The sequence below is a fragment of the Sphaeramia orbicularis genome, chromosome 24 (assembly GCF_902148855.1).
Source record: "Sphaeramia orbicularis chromosome 24, fSphaOr1.1, whole genome shotgun sequence".
In the NCBI taxonomy this organism is placed as follows: Eukaryota; Metazoa; Chordata; class Actinopteri; order Kurtiformes; family Apogonidae; genus Sphaeramia; species Sphaeramia orbicularis.
This window is the reverse complement of record NC_043979.1, coordinates 47,807,782-47,829,619: the sequence shown is the minus strand read 5'-3', so window position 1 is coordinate 47,829,619 and position 21,838 is coordinate 47,807,782. Positions and strand designations below refer to the sequence as shown.

Sequence of the window (21,838 nt, the reverse complement as noted above, 5' to 3'; positions counted from 1 at the left end):
CGTCCGCTCCGAACCCCGTGAACAAACATACGCATTCACTGCTTTGGCTGTTTTCTTATAGCTTCCCTTCTGGATTATACTAAGTGCTACGCTTTTTAAGAAACAGCAATAGCATATCTACAATTCGGCTGTGAAAGCAGAAACCAGAATGGAACAGAGTAGAAAATATTAGAACTTTTGCACGTTGTTCGCGCGTCAAAGCGAACCATTCCGCGGACGCGTTACAACAAGCGGCAGCGGCACAACCAGCCGCGCATCAAGAATAAAACTCACAATTTCACCCAAATTGCTTTCGATAACATGCGATTTTTTGTAGCCGAATTCCTCAGAACCCCTCCTAGCTGAAAGCCAAGTAGACTTATCCATGTGACGTAATCGCTACCCCCCCCTACCGAAGCTGATTCATTGATTTTCATGACATTTCCAAACGCAGTTCGGCGCCGACGCCTGTGTTGGAAATATATGAGTTTTGAGGGAATTGAAGGAGATCAGGAATGTATGCAGGATCCACCGCCCCCCTCCGGACTGAAGTACCTGTCTGTCAAGTTTCCCCTTGTCGTACACAGCACAATGCGGCTCTGGAGGAGGTGGTGGTGGTGGTGATGGTGGGGGGTATATAGGTATCATGTATGTGTAGACAGTAAAACCCACCTTTTAGCCTCTAGACATGACCTGGATTCACAGCTACAGCTCATACCCTGAAGCTGAGCTGTTGTAAAGCTATGATGCATTGCTTTGAGGCACAGCAGTAGGTTTGGATGTGCTCATTACCACTGATTCAAGTTGTATTTATTTGACAAATTCTGCTCTGCTCACATCGGAGTGAGATGTTTGGTTTGCAGCCTCCAACAGGTAGCATGTCTGATATGATTGTGTTATGTCATTGTACTGTGTGTGTGTGTGAGAGTGTGTGATGGGAAAACATGAGTGGAAATCCTTTCTGGTGGATCCTCCTGTACCATAAGACCACCCTGAATTACAACCACATCCAGACAGCGATGAAAAATCACGACTTTATTATGAAAAATAGCTTTTGGAGAGCACTCCGGTAGATAGATGTGAATATTAAAGCAGGTGGGAGACTCCGAGACGACGCCTGAGTGAGTTTGCAGATAGAGTATTGTTTTCCTGTTGAGCATATTGAACAGATGGGTATCGACCGTTTACTGGAAATCAGTAGAAAATCGCATATCGTGATTCTCGGTTGACAATTAGGGGTCAGGGTTTGGCTTTTGTGCTCATCCCTGGAGGTGTTTGCATGGCAGGACTGTTGATAAAAGGAAATGTCACCATGATGATCATGATAAAGCAGTATTTTTATCACCAGGAGTTTGGATCTGCTCATTAGCACTGATTCAAGAGTGAGATTGATGAAATGAAATATCACTGTGATGATTAAAAGATAATGATAAAGCACTGTTTTTACGATGAAATGAAAAAGACTGTGGGGAAATTTCACAGTTAACAGCAGTGCAGAGAAGACCACAAATGAGTGAAAAATGAGTATAAAGGGGAAAAATAGAAAAATGTGGTATTTACTGAAGTATAGCCTAGAATTAGAAGTAAGATTAAATTTAAACAAATACAAGCAGGAGAGACTTACATGATGAAACTAGTAAAAGGAAAGGGTCAATATTCTGCAAAAAACAAAATTAAATTTAACATTTTCATCACTGCATGATATTTTTCTGGCACTCATAGAAATACTGTGAAATTCAAAATGTCAGAAATGTCAAAAAGACAAATAGAGAAGACAACAAATGAGTGAAAAATGAAGTGTAAAGGGAAAAACAGAAAAGTTTGGTATTTGATTAAACATGGAATTAGAAGTAAGATTAAAATTAAATAAATAAATACGAGCAGGAGGCACATGTATGATGAAGCCAGTAAAAGGAAAGGGTCAGTATTCTGCAAAAAAACAAGACTAAATTCAACATTTTCATCACTGTATGATATTTTTCTGGCACTCATAGAAATACTCTGAAATTCAAAATGTCAAAAGACAAATAGAGAAGACCACAGACAAGTGAAAAATGAAGTATAAAGGGAAAAACAGAAAAATTTGGTATTTATTTAAACATGGAATTAGAAGTAAGATTAAAATTAAATAAATACGAGCAGGAAACACTTGTATGATGAAAGTAGTAAAAGGAAAAGGTCAATATTCTGCAAAAAAACAAGACTAAATTAAAGTTTTTCATCACTGTATGATTTTTTTTGCCAACTGTAGACATTTCTGCCCTTAACCCTTTACAACTTAACAAGACTTTATCACTTTTGTGAAATTTTTAAATTTTGTTTATTGTCATATAGAAAATCAAGGCCAATGAAGTTACTGTACATGGTTTGTTACCTAGATGTAACAAAAAACCAAAACCAAAAAAAAAACAAAAAAGATACAAGAAGTATATATAAAAAAACCAAGAAAAACACATGTAAGGTGCAAGGAACATGACTTCTAGAGCATCAGACCACCATAAGTGCTGATCCAGACCCCTGTCCACATCCACATGATCCCTTTGAACATCAGTACTTAGATTAGTACCATTACTTCCTGGTACCTAAGAAAGCAGGTACACTCAATATTCGCTTTCCAATTGGACATATGCGCAAAACTTTACATGTATTGATAGGATTAGTGGATCAACAAGTATTTAACAGTTAAATCAGTAGATGTCATGTGTGATTCTCTTGTATATGTTGTTTATTTGAGCTGGATTGCTGAAAAATGTGGGGGCTCATCCGGGATTCAGGCTGGTTAAAATCAACTAGTGGTGTGCATCGGCAAGAATCTAGCGATACGATACAAATCACAATAGTAGGCTGATGATATGATATATCATGATACTTTTAAAAAGGCAGTTTTTTTGGTCTGTTTCTATTTTTAAATGATTATATCCTTGAAGAATTGAATTACACCAGAAATATGTACAAGTACTAAACACATTTTTATTTGATCAGAACAGGATCTAATGCTATATCACAAAATGTTCCTGTGTTCAAACTGAAATTCTGTTTTACAGATATTACAGTTTCAGATCCTGTTCGAATGTTCATATTCTACTAGTTCACAACTAACATCAGAACAGGATTTGAGTTCAATCCCAACAAAGGAACTAACATTATTTAATAAAAGAGTGTTAAATAATAATAAATAAAATAGAAACAAAAAAAACAAAACAAAAATAAACCTCCACAGTATCTGCATTTAAATAAATACCTCAAAATATCGGTACAGTACTTTTTAATATCGATACAGTATTGTGAAATGAAATATCGTGATATATTGCTGAACCGATATTTTCTTACAGCCCTAAAATCAACAGGTATGAAACAGTTTAGATCAGTAGACAGTTTTGGTCGTCAGTGGCTGTTTGGGTCTAGGGATGTAACGATTACCGGAATAATGATAAACCGCGGTGAAATTCCTGACGGTTAGTATTACCATTTAAATTCTAATTATAATGATAACCGTGTTTGATTACCGCACTTTCAACACAAAAATGATCTGGAAAATGGTCAAACAATGGTCATAAGGTGCCATCTTTAATCCACATTTGTATGTTTGATGTTTACATGTTAATATTTGAATGTTTCTGCAACAGAAAGTACATTGTGCCTATTATTTTATTATTCTTATTTTTTGTTTGCTTGTTTTTTTTTTTTTTTTTTCCAAAATACATCTTGATTATGTTATTTCAGGTTGTGTATTAGTACTTTTTGAACATTTTGAGCACATTTCAACAATACCGTGATAATAATGATAACCGTGATAATTTTGGTCACAATAACCGTGATATGAAATTTTCATATCGTTACATCCCTATTTGGGTCTTTATGGGTTAAGCTAAAGAAAAAAAAAAGGAGCCTATTTGAGAAATGATAGGTGAAAGTTTAATTTTGTCTAATTTTGGACACTGATCACTTTCGCTTGATCTGGTCCTATTAAGTAAGAGGAAAAGGTCGATATTCTGCAAAAAAACATAGTAAATTCAATATTTTTATCGCTGTGTGGTATTTTTTTTGCCAACTGGAGGCATTCCGGCCCTTAAGATGACATCACTTACAGCACTAAAAGGTTAAGAAACTGTGCTGTCACGCTGCCAACCCAGGCGGTGCATTATTAAAGGCATCATGTCAGCGAGAGGACCATACTGTTTACAAATTACAGTTCGCAGCTCGTGTGCGTCCTGTCGTCGGCCTGTCGTTGCATAGGCTGTATCACAGATGTCCCATGTGTTCGTCACCGTTTCCCAGCACAGATGAAGGAATGGAAACAGATTTTTCGCTGCCGTCTATTAGTCACTGATGGAATTTTATGTAAATATGAGCTCTGACCTTATATTTGCATTTTCCTCTCACCAGGGCTGCGCTATAAAATGATAATGAGAGTTATTGTGGTGTAATTTTAGATGGTGTTATCCTTGGAAGTCAGCAGTTCTAATTACTGCAGGAGGGTTTATTTCCCGGAGAAAGTAAATGTTTCAGTGTTTTTGTCTTGTTGAATAAGAGCGGATCGATCTAGAACAGGGGTTCCCAAAGTGGGGTACCCGTACCCCCAGGTGTACTTGTAAGAAGCCCAGGGGGTACTTGAAATGTTTTAGGAAAAATAAATTAAATAAGTTATCATGTACTGAATGCAAAATAAAATAATGAGAATTAATGCTGAAATATAAAACACAATAAATACATTTATATTAGAGCCGACTAAAAAAAAGCCAATATCCAGTATATTGGCCAAAATCTGATATATTGGGCAATATATAAAATAAGAACATTGATATATATAGGATATAATAGTATTAAATAATGGTGGACATGAGGACTAGGGCTGTAAGAAAATATCGGTTCTGCAGTATATCGTGATATTTCATTTGGCAATACTGTATCGATATTAAAAAGTATGTATCAGTATTTTTAGGTATTTATTGAATGAATGAATTTATTTTTGGTTTTACATCAATCATTGTTCTCAGTACTAGGGATGGGAATCATTAAGAATTTAACGATTCCGATTCCATTATCGATTTTGCTTATTGATCCGATTCCTTATCGATTCTCTTATTGATTCTCATTGGGTGAGGGAATAAAACAGTACAAGCAGGTGTGTTTGCATTAACTGTCTTTTATGTTTCCATCTGCACAGAAAATAGAACATATACAGTATGAACAAATAATAAGAACAGATGATGCTGGGCTGGACAGTGAAAGTGAAACTACAGACTCTTTACTAATTCCTCTATTGCCGCATTTCTACTACGTGGAACCGGTTCGACTCGGCTCGGCTTGTCTCCCGTTGTTGTGCACCTCATTTCCTTTCCCTTCTTACCTTCGGAAACTTGTATTTGAGGAGTTACGATGTTTGTTCCCCGCAACGGAACCGGAACCAGCCCGGCATTCACTCTGCCGCTACATTCACAAGCGCCGCTAAGTAGTGTATCAAATACATGACATTCCTGTAAATGATTCACATGCTGTGGACAAATGTTTAAGGATATTGGAGGGATTCCACCCTTTTGAAGACATGGAAGCTTTGACAGTGTTCCAGTGGACCTGGTGTGGTCTGTTTGGACCTGGTGCGGTCTGTTTGGACCTGGTGCGGTCTGTTTAGACCAGGTGTGGTCTGTTTAGACCAGGTGTGGTCTGTTTGGACCTGGTGTGGTCTGTTTAGACCGGTTCTGCCTCAACGCCATGTTGTCTACGTTCTGACCAAAACAATGCAGCGTACATGTGATGTCATCGCACGTGCACAACGGAGGCGGAATCGATAAGCAGAATCGTTAAGCAGGCAGGCAAACGATTCCAAGCAATCAGGCTACTGGGAACCGGTTCTCAAAAAGAACTGGTTAATAACCGGTTAGTAATAATAATAACTCACCAACTGCAACTACAAGAAACACAAATGGACAAAAAGTGGAATAAATGGACTGATTACAGAACCCGAAATGTTGGAAAGACTGAATAATGTGAATGTAGTGTCATGTAGTGTGTTTATTTGTTTTTTGATGTTTTTTGTGACTACGTGTTTATAAAATGTCAATAAAAATGTAAGTAAAAAAAAAAAGAAAAAGAAAATTAGCAAAAAAAGAGCTTGCAATGAGTGAAAATGACCAAAATAATCAAGAAAATGCTATAAAACAAATAGCAAAATTGACAGAAATGAACAAAAATCAACAAAATGAGTGAAAAGGACAAAAAGGAGTAAAAAATAACCAACAAAATCAACTGAAATAAACAGTTCCAGGTGTGTGTGTGTGTATAAATCTCTTATTGATGTACATTCTGAGTGCCTTATTTAGTCCAAACCTGTCAAACTTCAGTTCCTCTCTTTGTCTTTTTCTGTTCTTCAACCTGTTTTGACCCTAAAACACACAGTAAAACAAAACCACTGAAGAAAAGGAACACAAACACATACTCACAGCAGCTTTAATGAACCTGAAACAGACGCAGATTCACAGCAGAACCTTGACCTGGAATCATGTCTCGTGTTGTTGAACCCTCCTGGTCCTAATCAGATGCGTCATATTTTGGTGTGGATGGGACTTTGAGGCCGATGCTCCTCAGCTGTAATCTAGGACAGTCTGCTCAGGGTCGTCCGCAGAGAAATGTCAGCTCAAAGCCGACAGTAACACGGACTTTTATATCAGCAGAACATCCAGTTCAATTACCAGCAGAACAAAACTCCAGGTTCTACAGACTTCATCACGTCTGTTCAACCTACAGCCACGACAACGAGGCGGACTTTAATAACCTGCTGTCAGGACATACTCATGTCCGCTAATATTTGTTATAAATGACACTGGTGTTTAATAAAACCAGGCGTTTCCTACAGCATGTGGTCCATATATGTTCTGTACTTTGACACGTCATTCCACAAAGGCATCAAAATACACTTTTATTACAGGATAAACTTGAACACATCAAAATATGATGAAAGATGAAAATGTACAAGACATTAGAAAAATGCAACAAGAAAATAACGTGAAGGATGAAAATAAAATATGTAACAAGACAGAAGTGACCAAAGAATCAACAAATAAACACAATGAGATAAAAATATAAAAGATAAAACAAGGTGTAAATGGCCTAAAACGGGGAACAAGACAGAAAAAAATGACCAAAGAATCAACAATGACGAATGAAACGAGATGAAAATGTAAAGTAAAAAAGATGAAAACGTGGAAGAAGACGAGAAAAGAGGAAAACATTTAATGTGTCAATATAACAGTCATAGAAGACGACATGAAAATGGAGTAAAAGATGAAAATATGCAAGAGAAGATTAAAAAAAATGTAAAATATGTAACAAGATAGAAATGACCAAAGAATCAACAAATAAACACAATAAGATAAAAGTATAAAAGATGAAACAAGGTGAAACAGGCCTAAAATGGGGAACAAGACAGAAAAAATGACCAAAGAATCGACAATGATGAATGAAACGAGATGAAAATGTAAAGTAAAAAAGATGAAAACGTGGAAGAAGATGAGAAAAGATGAAAACATTTGATGTGTCAATATAACAGTCATAGAAGACGACATGAAAATGGAGTAAAAGATGAAAATATGCAAGACAAGATAAAAAAAAATGATGTAAAATATGTAACAAGATAGAACTGACCAAAGAATCAACAAATAAACACAATAAGATAAAAATATGAAAGATGAAATAAGGTATAAATGGCCTAAAACAGGGAACAAGACAGAAAAAATGACCAAGGAATCGACAAGTAAACACTAAAAGATAAAGATATAATTGATGAAACAAGGTGAAAATGACCTAAAACAGAATAAGATGAGAAAAGATGAAAACACTTGATGTCAGTCCTAGAAAACAACATGTAAATCACAAGAAAAATGTACTTTTTCAGCAAAATCTCACACGAACTGAACATAAACCCAGTGTGGATCAACAGGTATGAAACAGTTTACATCAGTAGATGGTTTTGTTCTTATATTAATTAAACACCATGTATTGAATGGTGTTGACCATGTTTGTGCTTTTTTTTAAATCATGAAAATAACCCAGAATGCACTGCAGTTTTATGATATCATATTCAGCTGACATTAAATTCCTGCAGTAACTGTTGGACTGTGTGTCTCAGTGGGACATGTTGTACCTCCAAGATCAAACTGAACAAAACTGAAAACATACTTTTATGCTGAGTATTCCATTGTTTTCCTGCATTTACACTGTGCTCATTAGCTGCTTCATTAGGTTGGAGGTTCTGGCAGACTTTTGCATTTGTTTTCCTGTCACTAAACAATCCAAAGAACTGCCACGGCTCATTTCTGCAACGCTGACTGTATTTCCAACACACAGACATATCTAGTTACACATGGACTAACTTGTTTTTCCTCTTAGTGACGAGTTGTAACCTCAGACTATAACAGCTGTCAGACTGGATGATCGCTGTGCCAATTGTGTAAGAAACTGGATCTAAAGTCCACGGCGTTTAGCAGACGTTGATATTTCGTTGCGTCATTTAGAAGAAAAAGAAAAAAAAAAACAATCTCATGGGGAAACGGCAGAGTTTCAGTCGCAGTTTTACAAACAGAAATAACTGCTTTGACAAAACAATACGTCTGTTTGTAATGACACAAGACAAATGTACAAGACATTAGAAGATAAATGCAGCAAGAAAATAACATGTAGGATGAAAATAAAAGGTGTAACAAGACAGAATTGACCAAAGAATCGATGAATAAACACAAAGAGATGAAAATATAAATGATGAAACGAGGTGAAAATGACATAAAACAGAACAAGACGAGAAAAGATGAAAACATTTGATAACAGTCATAGGAAATTACAAGAAACTGGAGTAAAAGATGAAAATATAAATGATTAAACAAGGTGAAAATGACAAAAAAAACCAGAAAAAGACGAGAAAAGATGAAAATGCTTGATAACAGTCAGAAAACATGAAAATGGAGTAAAAGATGAAAATGTACAAGACGTGAGAAGATAAAAAATGACGTAAAATATGGAACAAGACAGAAATGACCAAAGAATCGACAAATAAACACAAAGAGATGAAAATATAAATGATGAAACGAGGTGAAAATGACAAAAAAAACCTAGAACAAGATGAGAAAAGATGAAAACACTTGGTAATAGTCATAGGAAACAACATGAAAATGGAGTAAAAGATGAAAATATAAATAATGAAACAAGGTGAAAATGACAAAAAAACAGAACAAGACGAGAAAAGATGAAAACACTTATTAATAGTCATAGAAAACAACAAGAAAATGGAGTAAAAGATGAAAATATAAATGATGAAACAAGGTGAAAATGACATGAAACAGAACAAGACGAGAAAAGATGAAAACACTTGATGTGTCAATGTAACAGTTGTAAAAAACAACATGGAAATGGAGTAAAAGATGAAAATACACAAGACATGAGAAGAAAAATGCAACAAGAAAATAACATGAAGGATAAAAATAAAAGGTGCAACAAGACAGAAATGACCAAAGAATCGACAAATAAACACAAAGAGATGAAAACATAAATGATGAAGTCAACGTGTCCCAATACTTTTGTCCACATAGAGTAAATACTGAAGCCTGTAATTGCGTTGACCAGTCCGACTTCTTCTTAACGTTAGGTCAAGTCCCACGATGCTTTGTTGTCCACGGACCTGCCCCCCCCCCCGCTCTGAGTTGTTGTTGAGCGTCCCAGTGTTGTGTTAGCGCCGGGCAGAGGCCGAGCTGTAACCGCTAAACGAGTTGTTGTGAGAGGCGGCCACAATCGTCCAATCAGCTGAATGTGTTTGTCTGCTTCAAATCAAAGCCTCGGTGGCGTTCTTCCCTGCGGTCTCCAGTCTGGGCTTTCACCGCCGTCTCAAAGGCTTCGGAGGCAGACGCTGCGGGGGGTAATAACGCAGACCTGGGTCAATACACAGAGGGAAGATGGAGGTAGATAGGACCGACGCTGGACGCTGCAACGCCTGCTTTGTTCTGCACAGAAAACACACAGTTACGGAGTTACACTCAGGTTTTACCAGCTTTAACTACACTGCAGTCGGACGTAGGGATGGAACCATATGAAAATTTCATATCATGGTTATTGTGACCAAAATTATCACGGTTAATAAAGTTATGCAAAGTTAGACATGGACTTTGTTCCGTTAAGGATGGGATGCAGAGCTTGTTCGACCAGAAACATTGATTTGCAGATGATTTCACTGGCTAGTAAACGGAAGATGGTCATGGAGATGTTAGCAACTGCGTTCGGTGTTAGTTTAGAAATGTAGCCATAAATATAAAATACTGCGACTGGTTTAACCCATAAAGACCCAGAGATACTTCTGTGGCAGTTCCCAAATGGATTTTTCTCTATTGTTTATCGCCATTTATTGTAATATTATGCTCTGTATTTTGCATTTTTCACTGAAAATCTGGTATTTCCCTATTTTTAATGTACTGATCTAGTGGATGTTAGGGATGTAATGAAATGAAAATTTCATATCACGGTTACTGTGACCAAAATTATCACGGTTATCATTATTATCGCAGTATTGTTGAAATTGTGCTCAAAATGTTCAAAAAGTACTAATACACACACTGAAATAATTTAACCAAGTTCTATTTTGAAAACAAACTAACAAACAACAAAAAAACCAAATAAAATAATTGGCACAATGCACTTTCTGTTGCAGAAACATTCAAATATTAACCCTTAGTGGTCTGAGCCTATTTTGGCCGTTTTTCAGTCAATACCGCACTAGAACCGATATTTTCTAACAGCCCTAGCGCCCGTGGGCCAAAACTGGCCCCGCCAAAGGGTCTAATCCGACCCATGGGATGAATCTGTGAAATGCCAAAATTTCACCTAAGACATTAATTGTTAAATGTTGTAACAAGAACGGAGATTAAAAGAGAAACGGGAACATCAGTGTGAGAATGTGCGGGTAATGAAAGAATGTGTTGACACATGAAAGTGAAATGAAACCGAAGTCGTCACAGGGTTGAATTCTGGGTAAGTGTGTGGTTTCAGTTTGATGATGACACTGTGATAATACCTGAGGTGTAGAGATAATCCACCTCAGGTTTACTCTGAGTACACTGGAATCATTTGTTGCTTCCTGTACCTAGTTCTGGAAACCACATTGTTGGTCAGATACTTGTTCTTTTCTCTGGTAAAGCAGAAGCAGAGGCTGTTTCATGTCCTCAACTGACCTGAACTGAAGTCCCAACCAGAAAAAAAGGAATATTATATAGAAGTGGACGTACATAAATAGATTTTATGAATTTAACAGGTCACCAGAGGTCAATTTATAACGCTCAAAGAGCTGAAAAGCTGCTGAAAACCAAAACCATCTACTGATCTAAACGGTTTAATACCTGTTGATCCATTTCTCCTATCAATCCATGTAAAATATTGGTGTAAAATGCAGTTCTTCATCTTCTCATGGTCATCAGATATGACCCATTAGGATGTTCAGAGGCTCCGTAGTTACCGTGGAAACAGCGTCATCTTCTACAACATTGATTCACCAGTGAAACCCATGGAGTTGGATCAGTGACAGTGGATGGAGACACTGGGTTTATGATCAGATAATTAAAAAATAATAATAAAAAAAACCTACAAAACAATCAATAATATGAAAAAATAAGCATAAAATTTTGCTAAAATAAAGTTAAAAACATAAAATAATGAATAAAATAAACAACAACAATGATGATGAAATGGGTTTATGTTCAATTATTGACAGATTTGACTGAAAAGGTCACTTTTTGGAGGTTTTGTCATGATGAGTAAATTAAATATAAGAAAATACACGATTTTTATCGGAAAAATACCCAAGATAGTGGTGACAATGTTAAATGTAGAGAAAAATCCATTTGGAAGTTGCCTCTGGAATAGTTCCAGGTGTTTAAGGGTTAATTTGAGGCTTTTCCTGAGGATGATTAGAGCTGTGTGTGTTGATCATGTTGAATAAAAACTATATTCATGTCAGTGTTTGGGGGTTGATTCTTAACTTAAACTGGAGCTCCAGTCAAATCAAGTAGCCACTGACTCAAAAATAAAGTCACAGCAATCAATAATCAATTTAAGTAATTTCCAAAAAACAAACAAAATTGGTTGGACACACTTAATTTATGTTCACTTAATGATGTATTTTGTAGTAAAGTCACTTTTTCTTTAGTTTATTCTGTTTTTATATAATAACCTTCGAATTTACTCTGAGCTTTAATGAACATCTACATGATCACTGAATTAAATGTAGGAAAATACATGATTTACTATAAAAAAATGCAAAGGATGATATAAAAAATGCTTTAGGAAAGGTTAAATGGAGTGAGAAAACCCATGGAGTTTGATAAATGACAGTGGTTGTAGACACTTATTTTATGTTCAGTTAATTATTATATTTTGTAGAAAATGTCACTTCTTCTTCAGTTTTCTCTGGTTTTATATAATAACCTTTGAATTTACTCTGAGCTTTAATGAGTATTCTACATGATCAGTGAATTAAATGTAGGAAAATACATGATTTACAATAAAAATAATGGAAGGTATGATGTAAAAAGTCATTTAGAAAAGGTTAAATGGAGTGAGAAATTCATTTGGAAGTCGCCATCTCATGTAAAAATTAAGCCATAGTTGTTAAAGTGGTGAAAGTCTGGATAAAAATGTCTTAGTTTCTCCATCAAATGTGTTTTTTATGTAGTATAAAGTTCTTTTATTCTCATCCACTGCTGTGACTTTAATTCATCAGTAAAACCCATGGAGTTTGATAAATGACAGTGGATGTAGACACTTATTTTATGTTCAGTTAATGATATATTTTGTAGAAAATGTCACTTTTTCTTCAGTTTTTTTTCTGTCTTTATGTAATAATCTTTGAATTTACTCTGAGTTTTAATACACACCTACATGATCAGTGAATTAAATGTAGGAGAATACATGATTTACAATAAAAAAATGGAAGGTATGACATGAAAAATCCTTTAAAAGGGTAAATGGAGTGAGAAATTCATTTGGATGTCACCGTCTTGTGTAGAAATTAAGCCATAGTCGTTAAAGTGGTGAAAGTCTGTTTAAATATGTCATAGTGTTTCCATCAAATGTGTTTACATATTAAGTAATTTTATTCTTATCCACTGCTGTGACTTTAATTCACCAGTAAAACCCATGGAGTTTGATAAATGACAGTGGATGTAGACACTTATTTTATGTGCAGTTAATGATATGTTCTGTAGAAAATGTCACTGTTTTGATAGAATAACATTTGAATTTACTCGGAGCTTTAATGAACATCTACATGATCCGTGAATTATATATAGGAAAATACATGATTTACAATAAAAATAATGGAAGGTATGATGTAAAAAGTCACTTAGGAAAGGGTAAATGGAGTGAGAAATTCATTTGGAAATCGCCATTTCGTGTAAAAATTAAGCCATAATTGTTAAAGTGGTGTCTTTGTTTCTTCATCAAATGTGTTTTTTTTCATGTACATATGAAGTTCTTCTATTCTCATCCACTGCTGTGACATTAATTCACCAGTAAAACCCATGGAGTTTGATAAATGACAGTGGATGTAGACACTTATTTTATGTTCAGTTAATATATTTTGTAGAAAATGTCACTTTTTCTTCAGTTTTCTGTTTTTATATAATAATCTTTGAATTTACTCTGATCTTTTATGAACATCTACATGATCAGTGAATTCAATATAGGAAAGTAAGTGATTTACAATAAAAATAATGGAAGGTATGATATAAAAAATCCTTTAGGAAAGGGTAAATGGAGTGAGAAATTCATTTAGAAGTTGCTATCTCATGTAAAAATTAAGCCATAGTTAAAGTGGTGAAAGTCTGGATAAAAATGTCTTAGTTTCTCTATTAAATGTGGTTTTTTTTTTAATGTATATATAAAGTCATTTTATTCTCATCCACTGCTGTGACTTTAATTCACCAGTAAAACCCATGGAGTTTGATAAATGACAGTGGATGTAGACACTTATTTTATGTTTAGTTAATATATTTTGTAGAAAATGTCACTTTTTCTTCAGTTTTGTCTGTTTTTATGTAATAACCTTTGAATGTACTCTGAGCTTTCATGAACATCTACATGATTTGTGCATTAAATACAGAAAAAGGCACGATTTACACTGAAAAAATGCAAAATGCTGAGGACAATATTATGATAAATGATGATAAATCACTTAGGAAAGATTAGATGTAATGAGAAATAGTTGCCACAAAAATACCTGCAGGTTTTCAGCCTTCAAAGCAGAACTGGGCAAAATATTACACCGCATAAATTCCGAGTGCAGTGCATTTTAGAAAATAGTGTTTTACATGAAGTCACACATCAGAGTTTTGTTGAAGGCTGGAGGTTGAACTAAATCTGTAATTCCCGACGCCGGAAAAAACCCAGAAATGTAATAAAAGTGGAGCTTATAACCTCCTAGGCAGGGGAATCCCACAGTAGAGCTGACAGTGTTTTCATGGCTCTGACAGCTGATATTCTGCTGTAATATGAGCAAATCTATAACCATGGTACACTTCATTTAACATCCATACATGTCATGATATATTGGATTTTATTAGTTTATATAAAATGGCCTCATGGAATGGACTGTTTCTTATTTTTTCTGCTTCTATTTAGAGCTGTTGACGTCCCACTTGCACAAAAAAAAAATACTGGAAGTGATACTGAGCTCTAGACTTAGTTTTTTTCTTACAGTATATGGACAAAAGTATGTGGACAGGTTGAATTCAGGTGTTTATTTTCTAACAAAACCATAATGACAAATGTCAGAGTATAGTTTTATATTGGGATAAATATCATTTCATTGGTTAGTTTGGTTTAAATTGTTATCTTTGTTTCCAAAATGCCTCAGAGATGGTTTTGACTTAATTTCTCTCAACATTGATTGTGTTTTTTGTTTTTTGTTTTTTTTTATCCATGGCTATGATTTTAAATGTTCTTTCTCTAAATTTCTAAAATATTTTTCCTGCTCTGACTATAAATAATAATTTTCTACCACATCTAACCATCTACTTCCTTCACATCTCACTTAAACTTTAAGGAAATATTGATGTTTATAAACTATATGGACATAAATATTGGGACACATCATGTCTACAGCTGTAAGATGTCCGGTTCGTGAGGATTTAGGATAAAAATATTAATATAGACAAATATACAAATATATTACAGATCAAGAAAATCAACAAGCGGTTTTCTGTTGCAGTTTATATCTGAAATCATCATAGAACATTTAAAATCATAGTCATTGTTGAGAGAAATGAAATCAAAACCATCTCAGAGGCATTTTAGAAACAAAGATAACAATTTAAACCAAACTAACCAATGAAATGATATTTATCCCAATATAAAACTATATTATTAAGCAATATTGTGATATATCATGTCTTCAGTTGGTCAGATGTCCTGTTCATGATAATTTCAGATAAAAACCTCAATATATACAAAGATATAAACACCTGAGAATGATAAGTGCCAATAATAAACTGGATTTCTATAGGTTAGAGTTGGAAAATATGCATAAAAATGATGATATGGTCCAAATATTCACATGTCTAATAACTGTGTAACAGTGTAGTTCCCAGTTTTTAGATGTTATTGTTCAAATTGACCAAAAATACCACAGATTTAGTCGAGAAATGATAGTTCTGTCAGATATCTGGTTCATGCTGATTTTGGATATAAACATCAATATTTCCTTACAAACAAAACAATTAGGCTAGTCATGATTGTTTTGTATCCCAGACCCCTGTGAGAAAAGAAACACCTGAATTTAATGTGTCCACATACTTTTGGCCACATATTGAATCTTATGTTAGAAACCACGTCTCGTGTCAAAGAATAAAATGATTGTGATTCTGTTGTAGAAATGTTCAGTTGATCATATAACCAATTATAAAATATGAACACAAGTATTGAATGAATGTGACTGTCTACTTCCTTCTGAATGTGCGTCATCGTTTGTAAACTGTTGTTTCTGTTTCAGTGTCAGGTTTCTGATGCTCATATTTGGTACTTATTATAGGATGCATAACAAGCAGCCTGAGTTCAGACGCTGTGTGTGTTTTTATGCACAAATTGCACATATATTAACCTTTAAATCATCCCTCATTTTGCTGAGAACCCCCCCCCCATGCTCTGAGGATGCTGTGGAACCCCCCCCCACCCACCCACCCACACACACCCTCCCCCCCTCCCTCCTGGGAAACCACCAGTCAGTTCACCATCTACAGTCCTCGTAGCTGATTAAAACTCAGTCTCACCTTTTGAGCTGGGAGACGCCACTGCTTGACCCTTCGTCTGTGATGAGGTGCTGCTCGTTCACTCCGAATATGCAAATGAGATGCTAATAAGCGTCGGATGAGCTGTAAGGACGGTGCGTTTGCGGACTGTAGTCGCGATCTTAAAGGACGATGGTGGAACATCCTGTCAGCTGTCGCCTCTGTCAGCAGCTCGACTGCTCTGAAACTCATGCACATGCATAACAAACAAAACTGTACACACACACACACACACACACACACACACACACACACACACACGCACTGTACACTATATGGACAAAAGTTTGTAGACACGTTGAATTCAGGTTTCTCTTTTCTAACAAAACAATAATGACTAATATCAGAATATAGTTTTATATTCGGATAAATATCTTAATTTCTTTCAACTTTGATTTTTTTTTTTTTTTAATCCATGACTATGATTTTAAATGTTCTACCTCTAAATTTCTAAAATACTTTTCATGCTCTGACTGTAAATGATCATTTTCTACCACAACTAACCATCTACTTTCTGCACGTCTCCCATTAAACTTTAGGAAATAATGATGTTTCTAAACTATATGGACATAAATATTGGGACACATCATGTCTACAGCTGTAAGATGTCCTGTTGATGAGGATTTGAAATAAAAACATCAATATATAATCACCTGGGAATTATTAATTCCAATCATAAACTTTATTTCTATAGGTTGGAGTTGGGTAATCTGCATAAAAACAATGATATGGTCCAAATACTCACTTGTCTAATAATTGTGTAACAGTGTAGTTCCCAGTTTTTAGATTTTACTTTTAAAATTGACCAAAAATACCACAGATTTAGTCGTGAAATGATAGTTCTGATTGTTTTTACTTAATTTCTCTCAACACTGATTTTCCTTTTTTTGTTTTTTATGCATAGACTTTGATTTTAAATGTTCTTCCTCTAAATTTCTAAAATATTTTTCATGCTCTGACTGTAAATAATAATTTTCTTCCACAACTAACCGTCTACTTTCTGCACATCTGACATAAACTTTAAGTAAATAATGCCGTTTCTAAACTACATGGACATAAATATTGGGACATCATGTCTCCATGTCCTGTTGGTGCTGATTTCAGATATAAACTGCAGCAGAAAACCTCTTGTTGAATTTCCAGATCTGTAATATAGTGGAGAATTCAATCAGGTGCTGACAGAACTATCATTTCACGACTAAATCTGTGGTATTTTTGGTCAATTTGAACAATAACATCTAAAAACCGGGAACTATGCTATTACATAATTATTAGACATGTGAGTATTTGGACCATATCATCCTTTTTATGCAGATTTTCCAACTCTAACCTATAGAAATTCAGCTTATTATTGGAATCAGTTGTTCTCAGGTGATTACATATTTGATGCTTTTATCTTAAATCCTCATCAACAGGACATCTTACAGCTGTAGACATGATGTGTCCCAATATTTATGTCCATATAGTTTCTAAATATAAATATTTTAGTTTATAAATATTTTCTTAAAGTTTAGGTGAGATGTGAAAAAAGTAAATGGTTAGTTGTGATAGAAAATTGTTCTATATAATGACAGAACTATCATTTAACGACTAAATCTCTGGTATTTTGGTCAATTTTAATAATAACATCTAAAAACTGGGAACTCCACTGTTACACAATTATTAGACAAGTGAGTATTTGGACCATATCATCATTTTTATGCAGATTTTCCAACTCTAACCTATAGAAATCCAGTTTATTATTAGAATTAATCATTCTCAGAAGTTTCTATATTTGTATATATTGATGTTTTTATCTTAAATCCTCATGAACAGGACATCTTACAGCTGTAGACATGATGTGCCCCAATATATTTGTCCATATAGTTTAGAAACATTTCCTTAAAGTTTAGGCTAATGGTAGATTTTTCTTCCTCAGTTACGTGTTAGTTGTGGTAGAAAATTATTATTTACAGTCAGAGCAGGAAAAATATTTTAGAAATTTAGAGGAAAAACAATTTAAAATCACAGTCAATGTTGACAAAAATTTAGTCAAAACCATCTCGTTATCACTATAATAATAATATTTATCCCAGTATAAAACTATATTCTGTCATTACTGTTTTGTATCCCAAACACGTGAATCCAACGTGTCCACATACTTTTGTCCACTTTTCAGATCTGGTTTGGTGTTCACAGAGCTGAGGATTAGATTCTGCTAAAGTCTGTAAAGGTCTTCCCTGGCCGTCCTCTAAATCTGACTGTCGAGGGAAAGATGAAACACCTTTTTTTTCTCTCTCTCAACATCTCTACACGCCCGTCACTTCCTCCCTGTTCTTTTCATCTCTCCTCGTCCTGCGTTTGCTGATACCTCACCCTACTTTCTCCCAGTCTTAAGGATTCAGTTCAGTTATTTTTGCCCACTCCCAGTACGATTGGCTTTTTTGTGTGTGTGTGTGTGTGTGTGTGTGTGGCGCTGCGTCTTTGCGAGCGTGCATGTGTTTGAAGAAAAAGCCATTTGCTGCTTTGCCAACCTTTAGAGCTTGAAATAAAATTCTGTGTGTCTGTGTCTTTCTCAGACTAACTTGGCAGCCTATAAGTCCTATTTCGGTATCGACTGTTTGAACTAATTGCCTGTGCTTCCCTGGTCCTACTTCTGTTCTGAGACGTGAGTGTGTGTCGGATTGAGTTACCGTTGGATCCTCCAGGTGCTCTGTTTAATCGTCTAATGGCTTTAATAGCTATGGCTCTGAACCAGCCTCTGGGCTTCATGCAAAGGTACATACCAGGGTTCCTGCGGGTGCTTGAAATCCTTGAAAAGGCTTGAATTTCAGTGTTGTGTTTTCAAGGTCTGGAAAGTTCTTGAATTTTAGGTTAAGTGCTTGAAAGTGTTTAAATTTTAGTTTTTTAGGTTAGGTTAATTTATTTCAGACAGACATAATACAAAACATATGGAACTAGAAGCACTCGGAGAGCGCAGACCTCCGCCAAGGCTGATCAGTGGCCCCCCCGTGGGCCCCCCCACGCCAAGGAGGTTATGTTTTTGCCAGGGTTTGTTTGTTTGTCTGTCTGTCTGTTTGTCTGTCCGTTAGTGTGCAACATAACTCAAAAAGTTATGGACAGATTTTGATGAAATTTTCAGGGTTTGTTGGAAATGGGCCCCCCCGTGGGCCCCCCCACCCCCGAATACCACCAAAATTTAATCATTTCGTCCTTATCCCATTTCCAGCAAACCCTGAAAATTTCATCAAAATCTGTCCATAACTTTTTGAGTTATGTTGCACACTAACGGACAGACAAACAAACAAACCCTGACAAAAACATAACCTCCTTGGCGGAGGTAACAAAAATAATAATAATAATTAACAATACACAGATGAAAAATCAAACAGTAGAAAAATAATAATAATAATAATGATAAACAATACACAAAAAATCAAATAATAGAAAAAAAAGAACCAACTGTTGTGCCTGAAAGGGAGTAGGAAGAAGAAGTTTGAGTGCTTAAAAGTGCTTGGATTTTAGTTGAAATGCTTGGATTTTAGGTGAAGTGCTTGAAAAGTGCTTGAATTTGATGTTGACCTTCTTCAGATCTTGGTCAAATTTTACCCATTTACATTTATTAAAACCAGGGTTTGTACAGGTGCTTGAAAGCCATGAAAATGTTTGAATTTCAATGTTGTGTTTTCAAGGTCTGAAAGTGCTTGAATTTTAGGTGAAGTGCTTGAAAATGCTTGGATTTTAGTTGAAGTGCTTGGATTTTAGTTGAAGTGCTTGAATTTTAGTTGAAGTGCTTGAAAAGTGCTTGAATTTGACCTTGAACTTCTTCAGATCTTGGTCAAATTTCAATCAGTTACATTAGTTAAAACCAGGGTTTGCGCAGGTGCTTGACAACCTTGAAAATATTTGAATTTCAGTGTTGTGTTGTGAAGGTCTGAAAGTGCTTGAATTTTAGTTGAAGTGCTTGAGAGTGCTTGGATTTTAGTTGAAGTGCTTAAAAGTGCTTGAATTCAACCTTGAACTTCTTCAGATCTTGGTCAGATTTTACCCTTTCACATTAATTAAAACCAGGGTTTGTACAGGTGTTTGAAATCCTTGAAAGTGCTTGAATTTCAATGTTGTGTTTTCAAGGCCTGAAGGTGTTTGAATTTTACTTGAAGTGCTTGCAGTTATAAGTCTGTGATGTGACTTATTATTATTTTCTTTTTTTATATTTAACCCATAAAAACCCAGTGCTACTTTTGTGCCACCTCAAAAATATATTTTTCTCCATATTTAACCTCTCTTAAATATTTTATAACCATTTATTAGGTTATCCTCTGTTTTCTGTAGTTTTTCGGTGTAAATCAGGTATTTTTCTTATATTTAATTGACTGATCTTGTAGATGTTCTTAAAAGTTCAGATTGCAGTTGAGGGTTATTGTATCAAAAACAGAGAAAACTTAAGAAAACAAAATTTTTTTTCGGCAAAATATACCATTAACTGAACATAAACCCAGAACGAAGAGCTAAGCTAACGGAGCTAAGCTAATGCAGCCTATAAGTTTTAGTTTTTGAATAAAACTTGATGATTCCATAATACAGATGTGTGTAAACAACAAGCTTTGCCCTTTATTCAGTGTCTAATTCAGTCTGTGGAAGCATAGGATTGATTCGTTGGTGGTTTTGGTAGAACTAAATGTGTTTTGGTACCAGACTGACTCCTAGTCAGAGTTTGAAACATCAATACTACATAGAAACAGAAATTTTCGCTATCATTGGTGAAAATAACCTTTCCTATTGTGGTTGTAGTGGTCCTGGACTGAACTAGACTCCTGTATTGTGGTATTAAATGGCTGATTGACAGCTGTAATAAGCAATCACTGTGTCTCCGACAGAAACAACAACATCTAAATCTGATGTTTCTGCTTCAGTTTTCCATCACGGTGTAAAATGCTGTTGTCAGTTATCTTATAAACAGTCTGTACTCAGGACAGAGTATACAGCAGCGGGAGGAGAGGCTGTATTTTCCAATTCTGGCATTTTTTCCACTGATTTCTGCCGACTAAAGCATTAAATGAGCATATATTTAACACTATTATATCTGCATTGTCTCTCTTTATTTAAGTGGGTCTTCTGTGCACTCTGTTTACACTGAAACAGTAGTTAATCTGACATTTCTGCTGTTCTGGGATCATCATCTGTTCGTGTAGTCGTCTCAGTTATGTGGAATAATTGGTGCAAAATTAGTTTAAGTCACTGTCAGTTAAGTATTGACCTTTAAAACCTTTAAACCCTAAGCCTAAAATGGTCCGCCTGGACTTTTTTTTTTCTTATTTCGACTATAAAAAGATTTGAAAATATGCTGTGAGTGAGTTTGCCTATTTTTCCAGAGCATTTTTTTTCCCCAGATCTTTCAAAATCTACCATTTATTTGCAATTTACTATGTGTTATGATTCTGCTAAAATGGCTTCTTCCCCAACTCCTCGTACAGGCATGAGTGAAATTACTGTAATGATCCAATAAAGCTCATAAAGCGCAGTCTCAGGTTTCAGAAACTGTTGGAATTTTTCCAATTGTATAAACC

At 35.2% G+C, this 21,838-nt stretch overlaps 1 protein-coding gene across 4 annotated transcripts in view; it reads left to right on the top strand.

Moving 5' to 3' along the window:
- The window catches only part of man1a1 (mannosidase, alpha, class 1A, member 1), a 264,284-nt gene that overhangs the window by 738 nt on the left and 241,708 nt on the right, over positions 1 to 21,838 (top strand). The gene's annotated exons all lie outside the window — the stretch shown is intronic.